The sequence below is a fragment of the Cryptotermes secundus genome, unplaced genomic scaffold, assembly GCF_002891405.2.
Source record: "Cryptotermes secundus unplaced genomic scaffold, Csec_1.0 scaffold463, whole genome shotgun sequence".
Lineage (NCBI taxonomy): Eukaryota > Metazoa > Arthropoda > Insecta > Blattodea > Kalotermitidae > Cryptotermes > Cryptotermes secundus.
In genome coordinates, this window is record NW_019735561.1 from 852,785 (window position 1) to 868,188 (window position 15,404).

General features: G+C 42.0%; 1 protein-coding gene across 1 annotated transcript in view; it reads left to right on the forward strand.

The window, feature by feature from the left end:
* The window catches only part of LOC111869555 (protein FAM102B), a 55,529-nt gene that overhangs the window by 18,848 nt on the left and 21,277 nt on the right, over window positions 1-15,404 (forward strand). The gene's annotated exons all lie outside the window — the stretch shown is intronic.

Genomic DNA, 15,404 nt, shown 5'->3' on the forward strand with positions numbered 1-15,404 from the left:
CCCAATATAACACGGTTGGTTAATGCTACAAAGTAGAACGGGTCTGTAATTCTTTTGTTCTTTCTAATTTAAATGTATTTTTTCTTTTTTTTCCCTTGGCACTACAGCCCCAGTGGGCCTAGGCCTACCTCCATGAACTTCAATTTAAATGTATTAAATGTATGAATTAAGACTTAAATTGTGATATATAACACCGGAGCTTTATTTTTCTTCTTTTGCGAGAAAATTTGGGTGATAAGTACTAGGTAAAGAGGTAAGTAAGTAAAGTAAAGCTATCCCTGTAATAGGCCGTGAAGGTCCGTAGGGCTATGAGACGTTGAGGGTCCCACATTATCTAGACAATCGGCTCAGAGATGGCGGTAAGGTTGTCACCCTTACGCGCCGGCCTCGCTTTACTCGCCAGGAAAATTATTTAATTCCTGGTGCTCATTTCTGTTAGAGTCTGAGTCGACCCCAGGGCCATAGTGCGGCTGGAAGGATAAGGTCAGTTGGAAAAAAATCCAATGACGTCATCGGGACTTGAACCCGCGACCTTCCGGCTTGTAGTATAATGCCTCAACCAACTACGCTACCGCGTGCCACAAGGTAAAGAGGTAGTAAACATTAATTACTTTATATAGAGCCGGTATAGCGACTGGCTACGGGCTGCACGACCGAGGTGTCGGAGTTCGAGTCCCGGTAAGGTCAAGAATTTTCGCTTCTGCGCGTCGTTCAGACCGACTCTGGGGTCCACCAAACTTCCTATTCAGTGGGTACCCGGGGCTCTTTTCCCGTGGTTAAAGCGGCAAGGGCGTGAAGCTGACCACTTACCTCTAGCTGGTGCCGAAGTTAAGAAAATTTTAGACCTATGCATCCAGTACTCCACGCGACAAGCGGCGGTCGCTCAGTCGGTATAGTTCACTTGCGGACTGAAACCACGGAGTTTGCTTCTGTTTGTGCAAAACACAGGAGAGCCACAGAATGCAATAGTACGGTCAGACTTAATTGCAATATATGCGTGTGCGTGTAATCCCTCTGACATTAAGGGGAAAACATAGATTGAGGGTACTTTACGCATGTAGATTAATGTTTAAATAGGGCTTGACCTAACGTCACATTGCTTACTTCGTATTTTGACGTAGGCTACTGATGTTTGCATAGCCTGTCTTAAGCCAGAGTAGTGCAGTCGTTTTAAGGGCAGAGGACAGTATCGTAGGTATTGGCGCTATTAAGGGCTTAAGCTCAAGTTTAAATGTTAAAGGCAATTTTTCGAAATTTCACCGTCAGAAGCCATTTAGAGGAATCGTGACGGAATCTTTGTACCTTCTAATATTATTAAAGAGTTTCAGTTGTACGCATGTAGGCCTATGTATGAGTAAATAAAGAGAGGGAGGTGCGAATTTTTGTGGCGATATCTCTTGGAAAGTGGTCACTTTGAAGACGGCAAAGAAATGAGAGGAAGACACAAAAATTGATTTTATTGAGTTCGGTTGTGAAGGTAAGAGGTGGATTGAACTGGTTGAGACCGCTCAGTGACGGTCTGAAGTATTAGCGGCGTTGAATCTTAGGGTTCTGTGATCATGGAGTTCATTAATCACCATCAGTTCCAGATCAGTGTGAGAATATCTCCATGTAGTACAACCCACACGAGGACACGAACGAAGACGAACTTGTGGAGGCCAGAGTTCATATAAGGTATCCCTGTAACAGGCCGTGGAGGCCCATAGGGTTGTGAGAGGTTGAGGTTCCCACATTTTGTAGACAATCGGCTCACAGATGGCGGCAAGGTTGTCCGCCTTATGCACCGGCCGCCCTTTATCCCCAGGAATATTCCTGATACTCATTTCTGTTAGAGGCTGAGTCGACCCCAGGATTATAGTGCGGCTGGAAGGATTAAGTAAATTAAAAAAAAAACACCTCATCGGGACTCGAACCCGCGACGTTCCGGCTTGTAGCATAGTGCCTCAACCAACTACGTTCCCGCGTATCTTAGAATTCATATAAGTTATTTTAAATTGGACACATGTTAAGAGCAAACCTCTTTTCATATAGACCCTGATCGTAGTTAAGCCACATTTCCTATGTTCTTCTACACTGTGTAACACAATTCGGTCTGCATCATACAAGTGATGTCACTATTACGTCATAGTGAAGCAATGTTGATAGACTACTGTTAGAGAGCTGGTAATTACGGAGTGAGATCGTTCAGCAAGAATGTAGTTATTCGCAATTCTAAAGACGGAGACAGAGATACTGGGTTTTCGGACTTTGTCCTTCGTCCGGATTCTAAATAACTAAGAAAAAACACGACGTTTCGGAAACTGGATCTGTTTCCGTCCTCATATCTACTCTGTTGGGTCCCTTAGAAAGAGCTATCCTCAATCACTGGACCCAACAGAGTAGGTGTCTTCCCTCACCTGAGGACGGAAACAGAGCCAGTTTCCGAAACGTCGTGTTTTTTTCTTAGTTATTTAGAATCCGGACGAAGGACAAAGTCCGAAAAGCCAGTATCTCTGTGTTATACGCCATTGTTAGAACCCTATAGTACTACTAAAGACGGAGGTTTGCCTCATTCGGGTCTGAGTAAGAAGGAACGATAGTATACTGTTCTTTAGTACCCCGTGCCCCATCGAAACATCCCTTGCTTCTGCGTGCTACATCACAGTATTTCTGGTATCTGTAGCGTATTCTCTTTTTAGGCGTGTTTCATGTCCTTCCGTTGTGCCGCAAGAAACAGCCACAGATTGGAGGTGCAGTCGGTGTGACGGATCTTTACTGAATTTTGCCGAATCATTGTAATTTGGTTCATTTTATTTGTCACTTAAGGTTGTGTGAACTTATGTGTATATATTTCTTAATACTTGGACAGATTTTGATTAAACTTGGCTATAAGACACACAGACACATACCTGATCATTACCACGACTGCGTTTGATTCACTGTAATTCATTCTAAGTGCTGCTTTACCTAATGCCTAACTGAATTTTTATGTGTCCTCTCTGTGTTTTCAGATTTTAATAAAATTTGATATACTATTGTAGCACGAATGGGGGAGACGAATGCGTATAGGATATTGGTGGGAAAGCCAGAAGGAAAGAGACCACTGGGAAGACCAAGGCATAGGTGGGTGGACAATGTTAAAACGGATCTTAGAGAGATAGGATGATATTGATTGGATTGATCTGGCTCAGGATAGGGACCAGTGGAGGGCTCTTATGAACACGGTAATGCACCTTCTGGTTCCATAAAATGTTGGGAAATTCTTGAGTAGCTGCAGAATTGGCGGCTCCTCCAGAAGGGCTCATCTCCATGAGTAAATAAGTAAGTATACTATACTTACACAAATCACAAATTATAATACGAAGACTCTTTGTTTACAGCCCTCTCATGGCCTCCAGTTCCACTCACTGTTTTTATTTGCTGAATATTTAGGATATTGCTTTTCACCATGATACAGAACAGTAGGTCCGTGTTTGGGTAAATACGGCACAGACAATATTGTGTCCAGGCAACGGGTCCGTGAACAAGTTCCCGCGAAGACAAGAGTTCCTTTCTACGTTACGCAACAATAGAGAATTGTCCTTAAACATTCTCACGGCAACGTATACAGGTTACAATACAAGAACTGCCGTTTCTATGCGATAGCCAGTAAACACATCCAAATATGCAGCAGTATAAAGGAAACCGTTCCCTATGCGGTCTGCGCCAAGCAACAGTAGAACGGGGTGTTGCAGTCCGTTTCTAGGCACCGTCTCGGTAAACATATTTCCGCATATCGGACCGTAGTATGTAACGCGGTGACGTCATCAACAATAGAATTGTGTTTTCTATGCGGTCCGTGTCGCGGCTATATAACGAGAGCTGTGAGCTGTAAGTTCAGATCGAATCGGAACTAGGAGTACAAAGTGATTGAAGACAAGAAGACTTCATAGTGATTTGAAGTGACAGTTTCTTTGTTGAGATCCGTTGCCAGGAGACGACTAGCGATGATGGAGAATCCTAGTGCGTGTGCAACGCTGAACTGGAAAGTGTGTAAATCAGCGATAGCGCTGTATTTAAGCGTGATTAAGAGAATTGTAACCAAGGTGCTAATAAATCCAATCATCCAAACGAAAACCCGTCATTTTCGTCTTGCGTGTCCTCCTACACGTGACGTGTCTTCATGCAGTGGGAAAAGTAACAGCACCTTTCAGCGTTTCGATGTAAACCTGCAACGTCGTGTAGCAAAGCAGATTACATTTGATTTGTTGTGGCTGTTTGTGTCTTAGTGCATTATTATTGTATTTGAACTGCTAAACAGTTTCCTTGAGCCCATTTTGTAATCAGCTCTCACAGATATCTTTGGAAAATATTGTCTCTTTTCATGGTTAGAATTGCCTGAAATCTTCGTTTGAAAGAATGACTCATGAGAATTATATTACCATAGTTTTATGACTTTATCAGGTGGAACCTTGGATTACACGTTATCGTGAAATACATTAAAAGATGCACCAGAGGAGCCGATACAGCTTAGTCGGTATAGCGACTGGCTTCGGGCTGGACGACCGAACGGTCTGAATTCGAGTCCCGGTAGGGCCAAGAATTTTCTCCCCATCGTCTGTGGTCCACCCAACCTCCTATCCAATGGGTATCGGGGGTAAAGCGGCCGGGGCGTGAAGCTGTCCACTCACCTCCAGCTAGTGCCGAGGTCAAGAAAATGTGGATCTATACATCCACTTCCCCATACGCTCTTCATGGCGTAGTTCCTAATTAGTTAAGCACAGGACAACTTTTCCTTTACCAGAAATAGGTAGTAGACCCTGATGTTCAAGAAGAACCAGGTAGAATGCATCATGTTCCATCGCTTACTCGAAAATAATGTTTTTTATCCTTTAATAAACACTTATTCATATGGAAGTAGTAATGAGAAGCGATAGCCCCGTAAAGTCGGATGCTACAGTCTGGACGACCGAAATTCGATTTCTTGTAGGGGCAGATATTTCTGTCTTGACCATCACGTCTAGACAGGGGTGTAAAGCGGCCGAAGCATGAAGCTGACCGTTAATCGGCAGAGTGGAACTTTACTTGCAGTCCTACATACCGATGCCTTCATAGCGTTGTGCTTACTTTTGGAGGTAGCTGTCATGGAGGTCAAGGATGACTGAAACGTTGCTTTGCAATCCTCAACCTGTACCCTTTTATGCGCTATTTATACAAAATTCATAGAATGAAGTCACAATACAGGAATTCAGAATGAAGTAAACACTCATTCGAATCACAGTGATGCGCGTGTACCGATAGGCAGCTGATCTGGCCACATTTATTCTTTTTTATTCGAACCGGAAGTGTGCTTCTATTCCCGTCCACTAGAGGCTCACGTGTTCTGAAAATGGCGGTTGCACAGGCGAGAGAGCATTCTGTCATTCAATATCCCCACCCCGGTCGCCGGATCTGACATCATGCTCTCCTCTCCATTTTTTGTGGGGTTACTGGGAGGATACTGTGTTTGTGCCACTGTTGTTGATCTGAAGCGCAGGATAAGGAAAGCGGTGGTTGTTGCATTCACCAGAGACACGCTGGTGAAGGCCTGGGAAGAACTATAGTATCAGAAATGTTTATTTGAATTACTCTGTATTTAGTATTGCGTTACCACGCTAGTTCGTATGTGTCCTAATTATGTCCCTGGTTCATAGATATAATTGCAGTATTTGATGACGTGATTACATATGGGTATTATTCTTTAATCTCTTCTCTTGTGTTTGCTTCGTGATGCGGAACAAATGGCTCACGAGTTTATAACAGAAATGACCCATTTTAGAGTGCTTTAGAAATAATTTTGACAACTTATACTGTTGTAAGGATGCCGTTACTTAGGCAATAGAACATGCTTTATAAGCAGCTAGCGGTACTGGCTTTTGTCACTCACTCACTCATGGAGCTGAGACCTTGTTGAGAAGCTGCCAATTCTGCAGCTACTCAAGAACTTACCAGCATTTTATGGAACCCGAAGGTTCATTATCCTGTTCACAAGAGCTCTCCAGCGGTCTCTTTCCTGAACCAGATCAGTCTAATCCATACCATCCCATCCTATCTCTCTGAGATCCATTTTAATATTGTTCACCCACCTACGCCTTGGTCTTTCCAGTGGTTTCTTTCCTTCTGGCTTTCCCACCATTATCCTATATGCATTCCTCTCCCTATTCGTACTACATGCCCTGCCCACCTCATCCTCCTTGACTTGATCATTCTTATTGTACTTGGAGAAGAGTAAAAGTTATGAAGCTCCTCATTATGCAGTTTTCTCCAACCTCCAGTCACTTCATCCCTCTTCGGTGCAAATATTCTCCTCAACACCCTGTTCTCATACACCCTCAGTGGTCAGAATCATTAAAGTTTGCATATGAAGTTGAACTCGACCTAGAAGGAAGAACTACGACAAATGTTTCACGGTTGTGCCTTTATAATATAATTCGACATTCATATGATTTTAGACATGGCTGCGACTTTCCACACAATCATTAGCGTGGTAACGGCTGAGTTTAAGCAGTTTGCTCGCTAATACAACAGCATTCTGTTATTTCAACTGACCCACGATTGTCACCTAAAAGAAAAGTAGGAAGCAAGACCGGGTTAAGCGCCTGTTTCAAACCTGTTATTCCAATTCCTCCTACATGGCCTTACGTATCAGTAAGGTTACATTCGGGGTTATTATCTCAAGGAAACGATAGGACTTGAGTTTACTGACATTTGTAGTGTTAGAAAATTTGAAGATGCGGATTAATTCGTACATGTCGCAGACGGTATGATAAACGTTTCTGCTATATGTTCTATAACTGGAATTATACAGAAGCGCTTGTTGATTGTAACACCTTGACTCACGCGTAGGAACTATAAAAAGCCAGTTCGGGTCTAAACATGTCAATCCAGACAAGTTCACGTTGTTTTAAACAGCCTCATTTTTCTTTTGTTTCGTTTTTATTCTTTCTCTGTACAGAGTGCCTGAAGCAATGCGTTTCGGGGAGGTCTTGTCTGTGTACCGAATGCTGCAGCTCAAACTTTAACTTCAAAACTACTGAACGTAATTTGGTTAAATTTCATCCCAATAGTAGTCGAGATAATGCAGTTTTTGTTCTTTCTGCCGTATAAAATTCTTGTTTTACATGAAGCTAAGGTCGAACTTAATCGACTTTATCGAAATAGTTGCATGTTACACAAAATATAGATGAATGTACTGGAACACGTGTGATTAACGAATTTTTGGCAGTGGGTCTGGAACGGGGTCCACTCAGCCTCGTGAGGATAATTGAGGAGCTATTTCAAGGAAATGGCGGATCCGGTCTAGGAAACCGAGATTAATGGCCGTGGGGATCCGTTGCGCTGACCACTTGACACCCTCTATCCGCAAACGCTTGCACTAACTTCGCTGACAAGCCGCGGTCGCTCGGTCGGTATAGTTCGCTTGCCGACTACAGGGCACGGAGTTTTAAAAGAAAGAGTAATTTTATCTTTATAAATATGTCAGACCATAATGTGTTTATTTTGTCAAAAAACATGAGATAAAATTGCTTTATTTTTTATTTATTCTCATATTTCTGTCAAAAGTAAATTTGTGTCGGCAGCTGTTCAGAATTGCAAGGAAAGTATTCGGAAAATATGTGTAGGCCATCTTTATAATTTTATGTGCGAAATTTCACTTGTTAGAGTTGGAATGCGCTCCTTTCGTGTTACGAGAGTCGTGACGGGTTCGGAAAGTTAAGTAAGTAGTTGCTTAGAATTCCACGCGGTTTATTTAGAAAGCTCGATATTGTAACTATAGTTTCTGAAAACACTTCGCACTTTTTACAGCTGGACAATGAGAAATGTATAAATCTGAAGTGAAGGGCGTCAGTGAGACATGCAGATTAGAGGATAGTATGAAAGAAGTGGGCTGTGGATTATGGATTGAATTCACGTGGCTAAATGTATGGTCCGGGGGGTCTCTTATGAACACATCTTGGAGTGCCGTAAAAGTCAGCTGTGTGAATATCAGCTTCTCATATATGACTTGGAGTTAATTAATTAGCCACTGAAAGCGTCGTAATCTGAACAGCTTGGAACAGTGGTTTCTTAACCTTTGTGAGACCGCGGGCCAGTAAATTATTTGAGAAACACTGGTTTAGAAATTCAAGCAGAGAAGTTTATTTAGAAGATTTTCGTAGAATTTGAATTACAAAAGGGTGGGGAAGACCACTAAATATTTTTCGAACGTCGTGAGTAAAATCTGCCTTTCATGATCGAACTGGTTGGCATAGCGGTAGCGACCTGCCTCGTATTCAGAAGGCGTCGATTCGAATCTCGGCCGGGTTGATGGCTGTCATTACAGGTTTTTCATGGTTTCTCTCAGTCTCTCCGTGACAGTTTCAGGGTAGTGACTAGATTAGGTAACGACTGCTTCCTTTCAAATTGATTATTCACTATTTATCTCACAATTCGACTCTGTTTATTCTAGATACTGACAACGGCTTAAAAACCCATAAAAATTATAATTAAAATATTCATGCTCTTTCAGAATGTCCCCCCCTCTTTACACGTCCGCGGTGGTTATATCTTCGAATAAAACATTACACACACAAAAGAAAGATTAGCCAAGTATACCCCAATTTTTTTGCAGGAGGAAATAAATGTTTCATTTGGATAATTTGGGCAGTTGTTGATGAAATAATACGGAGATGATGGATATGGGGTTCTCGCGGTAGCGTCTGTAAGATTACGGCCATTTTAGTTGTAACACTGTATAGTTCGAAGGAAGTCCGACGTTTCGGAAGAACATCGCCTCCATTTTGAGGATCGAAGAATAAATCAAGAAGGCAGCAATCCGTTTTCTGCACGGCTTTACGACCCAGAAGACTGTTCTCTTCAATATATACGCCTAGATTATTTTAGTTGTTTGTATATTAGAGGTACTGCTCGTTACATGCGAGTTGGGAAAAATCCTTTTCATTATAATGTGATCAATTGGGTTAAACCGATTTCGGTTAATAGCACTCGCCTTGATACGAGCGGCGCAGGAATGTGAGGGGAGAAAGGAAAATAATGTCCGATCTATGGGATTCCACTCTCTGCGACTTTTTTTTGGAACACAACTATCGCATAAACAGAGGAACATCTGTAAAAGTAAAATAAAGTAAAGCTGTCCCTGTAACAGGCCCTGAAGGCTCATAGGGTTGTGAGACGTTGAGGCTCCCACATTATCTAGACAATCGGCTCAAAGATGGCGGTAAGGTTGTCAGCCTTACGCGTCGGTCGCGCTTTAGTCCCCAGGAAAATTATTTAATTAATTCCTGGTACTCATTTCTGTTATAGGCTGAGTCGACCCCAGGGCCATAGTGTGGCTGGAAGGATTAGGTCAATTGAAAAAATCCAATGACGTCATCGGGACTTGAACCCGCGACCTTCCGACATCTGTACTTGTTAAAAGTCCTGTTGCTCCCTCGAAATTTACAGTGGAGCATGAAATATTTCCATTGAACATCCTTATGACCATGGGCTCATTACGCCCATTTTATACAAATGAACATATGCCGTTTTTACTTTGTGTGAAAATGAATGAAGCAAATAATTTTTGGATTGATGTCTCTTCAAAATGGCCATGGTATATAAAGTATTCCCGCTGAATAGCGGCGTGACCACGAGTTCATTTGTGCAAAATAACGAATAATATTTTTATGTTATGTGAATATGGGTAAAGCAATTCAGTGACGGAGTGAAGCACAGATAAGATAATATTGTGCACACTGCGAGGCATTTGAATTAAGGTCTAACTACGTCATGCGATATAGTTAGATCTGTTTGCGGTAAAGCACATATGCATATACCTGTTTGCTGGGGTACGAGATGTTCGTACGCGACGCTCCGCCATTTTCATGAACCAGTATTCTGTTGCTAGCTTGACGCATTTCTGTCCACTTTAATGGAATTCGTACTGTTTGTGTTTTACTGTTGCTTTTACGGGTGCGACACTTCTCCCCATAAGGAAAGGTAAAGGTTTCCCTGTGCTCAACTAATTAAGCAGTACACCATGAAGGCGTATGAGGGAGTAAATGTATAGATCCATATTTTCTTGACATCGGCACTAGTTGGAAGTGAGTGGTTAGCTTCACGCCCCGGCCGCTTTACCCCCGGGTAAATACCCCCCTGTACCCTTTGGATAGGAGGTTCGGCGGCCCTCAGAGCCGGTCTGGACGATTTGGAGAAGAGAATTCTTGACCCTACCGGGAATCTAATTCCGACCCCTCCGTCGGCCAGCACGTAGCTAGTCACTATACTGACTACGCTATCCCGGCTCCTAAGGAAAGGACAGAGATAAATGTATTAAGGGTGTGTTAGAACAAGATACTGCTTACGTAAGTGAGTTGAAGTAACTGAAGAATAGAGAACGTTACACAGTGAGGAGCTTAGCATTTTGTACATTTTTTTTTACTTTAATAATTAAAGTGATCAAATGAAATATATTGAGATGGGTGGGACATTTAACTCGCACTGGGGAGTGGAAAACATGTGCAGAATTTAGCCAGAAAACGTGAAAGATAAACACGGCAAAGAACCTGAATCCATAAAAGGCCATGAATTATCTGCCCAGCTGATCTACGTGTACTTAAGCGTGTCAAGGAGGACTGTGCTGCATGAAGTTCTCAGCGACATTGGCTGATAATGTACGAGTGAATGTGAATGAGGAATTAGAAATGATGTGAGGGAAGGACGCTGAGGCCCGAACTGGAGCAGTCGTTAGGTCTAAAGAGCCAACAGTAAAAGATATGCAGAAATTTGGTTGCCCATGTGGGCTTATAAATCGCGTAGAGTAAGCCTTACATCTCTACGCTTTATTAGACCTCGGAAGTAGATGGAGATTAATGATCAGATTCACGTTTGCCGCATTTGACTTTACAGAAAGTGCCTTCAGTCCCCCTACTACAGTAAGCTTGTCTCAAAGAATTCTGAGGGATACGGTATTTCTTACGCTACTCGTGTCTGGATTTGGTATGAAGATCAGTTGCATAAGCATGACACATTCTGTTTTTTCAGCTCATTGTAACAAGGGAACAAAGCTTAAGATTACTTTCAAAACCTGGCTGAAATACCAAAGTGATAATAGAAGCTAACCACGAACTGCGTTTGTCAGTTGAATTAGTCATACGAGATTCTATGACATTAGAAGATGGTATAATAAGCCATTGTTATAACGGCCTAACCGCCTTTATTTACGTCAGTAAAGTGAAATTTCAGAAAAAGCAGCGTAGGAAAGGATGCCAAAAAGTTCCACTATAATACTCGTTTCATTTGGCATTCAGATTGTCTGGGAGTGGCAAGCTTGATTTGTTTTTGAATAATCCATTTGTTGCCTTTATTTTAAGATTAAGCTATAATTGTGTCCGATTTTTGGATCAGGGACAATACTGTGGCGTTGACAGACCCTTCAGATAAGGTAGCAGATTTCGATAATCCTTCAAAACGCAAAGGAAGCATATGCGGTAGTTTTGTTAGTGCCATTTTTATTATGATAAGAAGTACAAGAGTCCTATCTATTTATCTATGGCTCTACAATCTTTGTGGACCTTGGCCGCTTTATCAGCTTCTTAATCTATGCACAGTCTGTAGGACTCCTTGGACGGGGGATCAGCCTGTCCCAAGGCCGTTACCTACACACGGAACAACACAACCACAGAATGCCTCGAGTGGGATTCGAACCCACGATTCCAGTGTTAGAGAGGGCGAAGATGATTCATGTCTCAGACCGCGCGGCGGGTACATGGCTACTATACTGTTTTAATTTCCCCAGTTTTGTTGTACCCGCTTTATATGTGAAATAGAGATAAATGTAACATTGTATTTCAGCATTGATGTATCACATTACACACTTTCTTCTTTCGTTAATGGAACTCTGTTTACAATTATTCTTTCACATAAAATGACATTAAACTTAAAATTAAAGTCCTACATGTTTCGGCCATACATGGCCATCCTCAGGCAACTGTTCACGTGTTGAAATTACTACACTGCATTAATCCTTAAGTTAAAATATTCCCGTGTAATTCCATTTTCATCGTCCACTCATTGAAATACTGTCACGTGTATGAGTGACTATAGACGGGGATTGGATTGATAATCGGTGACCGCTTACAGATCGTAACTATCCCCGAAAATGTGGTTGTGCCCCTTGGAAGAAGAGTCCTGGATGCGCCCATATTAATAATATTCTCTGAAGAGTCCAAAATTACAAGAAGGGTAAAGGGCTTCTGTTGGGCCTAACCCTGTCACGTTGGTATCTGCAGTATGTGAGCGACATCATTTTTTACATATTTTTATGTTGCACTGAACATAACTGAGAAATGAGTCTTCTTAGCCAAGGTAGATGGAATGAACTGCTTGTGATAAGGAGCAAATGTTCGTGTTCCGCAGCACCACGCCAGTTAAATCATCAACATCAACATATGCTTAAAAATTAGCCGAAGGGCTAACTTCACACTTTATCTTATAGCAGATAATTTTTGTTGATTAAAATCCAGTACCGCTCTGTGTTGTGTGTAATAATGACATATATCTAAATTGATTATAATTTCCATTATCACGTGTTAAAAGGTGCCGCATTTTAATAATTGGCGTGATGTAGCTGTTCACAAACAGAAATTGCTGTTAAATGGTCTGGAAGATTGGGTTATCAACACTGTTACAGCTTTGTAAAACATTGGTATGAAACATTATTTGTTCTGTCTCTACAACTCTTTGACTACAGTCTGATCATTGCTTCTTATAGCGAAATGTGTCGACACACTGTTCATCGTCAGGCTCTTTCTCACACATTGTTGCTGTAAAGTTATATAATTCAAAAACGTGCATTACAATTCATTAGTTCCATCAGTGGACCTGAGTGCATGTGCATTGGGAAGAAGCTCCCTCTTTTTCATCATTATTTGCCTGTTCTGTCCCTTTCTTCTTTTTCTTATTACCTTTTTCTGGTCCATCTCTTTAATTATCTTTTCCACCCCTTTCTACCTTCCTCCTTACATTTTCTGTCACAATTACTTTGTTTTTTCCCCCTCATCCTTACCTCCCTCCTTCTCTTCTTCCTTGTCCTTCCTCGCCCCCTTCTTTCCCTCCTGCACTCCACCCTCCGTATCTTCTCTTCTTCCTCAGTGCCCAGACCTCCACAGTTGTGTGTCCGGTCTCTGAAAAGGTATGGGTAACACAAGGTTGTTTTTGTGAACAAATCTGAATAATACTTTTGCCTAGAGTTTTTTATTTGATATATCTCTCAACCATAACAATTGTTTCAATTACATTGTTGGCTTGTAAATTTCTTTGCGAGTTCAGATTCCAAGTACAGAATGTCCAAAAAGTTCCTCCTGGGCCTTAGAACGTTGTATTTTCTTAACCATAATGATAGCCCAGTCAGTATAGCTACAGGCTGGACGGCTGTGGTTCGATTCCTGGTAGGGGTAAGAGATTTTTCTTTACTCCACAGCACCCAGACCAGCTCTGGGGCCCACCCAGCCTCCTATCTAGTAGGTTCCTGGAGCTCTTTCCTTGGGGGCATAGCGGCCGGGGCGTGAAGATGACCACTCACCTCCATCCAGTACTGAACTCAAGGACGGTGGAGTTGTACTTCCACTCCCCCATTCATCTTCATGTTGTGGCGAGAAATCGGATCAGTATTGAACTTAGTTTTTATGCTTGGTTTATACTTCGAGGACGAGAATTTAAGGTTTGTCAGTTTTGTCCAGTTAAAAGAAACTTTTTAAAAATGGGAAATTGTTTCGGCAACTGTAATGAAAACAAAGAACCAGTTAATAGACCTTGACGATGTAGTGTAGGATCGTGGATTACACTTGGCAACCTGCAGATTTTTTTTAGTTGGCTGTTTAACGAGTCTATCATTATCGGAACCATATACACTATAACTTGGCTATAACGTCATCAAAGGGACCTAAAAATAGTGTCGTTATAAACGAATGTCGTTGTAACCGAAATGGGCACTTCCACAGTAGCCTTATGTTAGTCACGTAAAAATCTACCAAAAACCGAGTTAAAATGTTGCATTTTTTAGTGAAATACGTAGTTAAGTACAGACTAACGTAACATTAACGTGGAATTGCCCAAATGTGTAATATCAAAGACATATTACAGCACTTTTCACTGACAATACACACAATATTTCACGAATCACTTTAACTTTCTCTTCAATGCTTAAAACTTTCCTTTTCATTGCCATGTTTTCGCTACTGCACTTCTCTGAGTTTAGGCAGGAACACTATAGGGTAAGTAGACAATGTGAGGTCCTGTTAGACGAGATTCTAGGAAAGGAATGCAGTTAACAACCTGCCGCGTCCTCTTGCACTATTCACGAAGTCCCACCCCACACCCTTGTTTTCGCATAAAACCCACGCTCCTCTTGCAGCCCGCGGTCGTATTCTTCCAGGACAGTCACGTCAGCAAGTAGAGAAAGTGAGGGTGGGCAGACACATCGAACTTTCCCACGATATCAGAGAAATTCAGGAATGAAAATGACGTTACATACGAGGTTGATGCATTTGTGCATGTCGTACTAAGCAAGGTATAAAAACAGTGCTTTATGAGGAATTAGTTCGTACCATTGAATATTTGACGCAATAGACAAGGTGTCGCAGAAACCGATGTTACTATAACCAAGTTTTACTGTATTGTCAGATGATGTAATAATTGATGAATTGGAAGGAAGTGGCCATGGCCTAATCGAGGTACTATAGCGACATTTGTCTGGAGGGACTGAAAAAAGAAAGTACTAAAAGTTTCAGTCAGAATAGCTGGTTCTTTCGCCCACCAGACTTCAGAACTACATTCAGTACATAGTTTGGAATTTTGATTAATTTGTACTTCTACATTGCTAAATGGAATTTCACATAAGACAGATACAAGAGATAACTAAGAGTTCCTCCAAAACTCTTGTGGCGTTCTAAAAGATTGCATGTTGGTCCACCCAGAAGACCACAATCTGAATACTTACTGCCATGCAAACCCCAATCCTATGCAGTTTGCTCAGTTGTGAATCTTACTGGTCGGCATACCTGCTATTTATCACTGCTGTCAAGAGCCCTCTTAGTGCATGTCACAGAGTTCTTCTGCAGGCATGCACTCTCTCTCATGCAGACACACATGCGTGCACATATGTACATGTGCTGAGCTAACTGCATAAACCAAAGGCCTCCTTGAGAAGCTGAAAGTCGCTCAGATGGTCAGGAAATTCACCTCCCTGTGTGGAACCCAATATTTCATTACCATGTTCACAAGAGCCAACCACTGGTCCCTGTCCTGGGCCAGATCTCTCTCTCTCCCCCTCCCCCTCCCACGCACCCCCCCCATACACACACACATGCCCCACTGCTCCCATTCTCCCTTATTTCATCCCCCCATTGGTGAACGGGAAATATTATGAG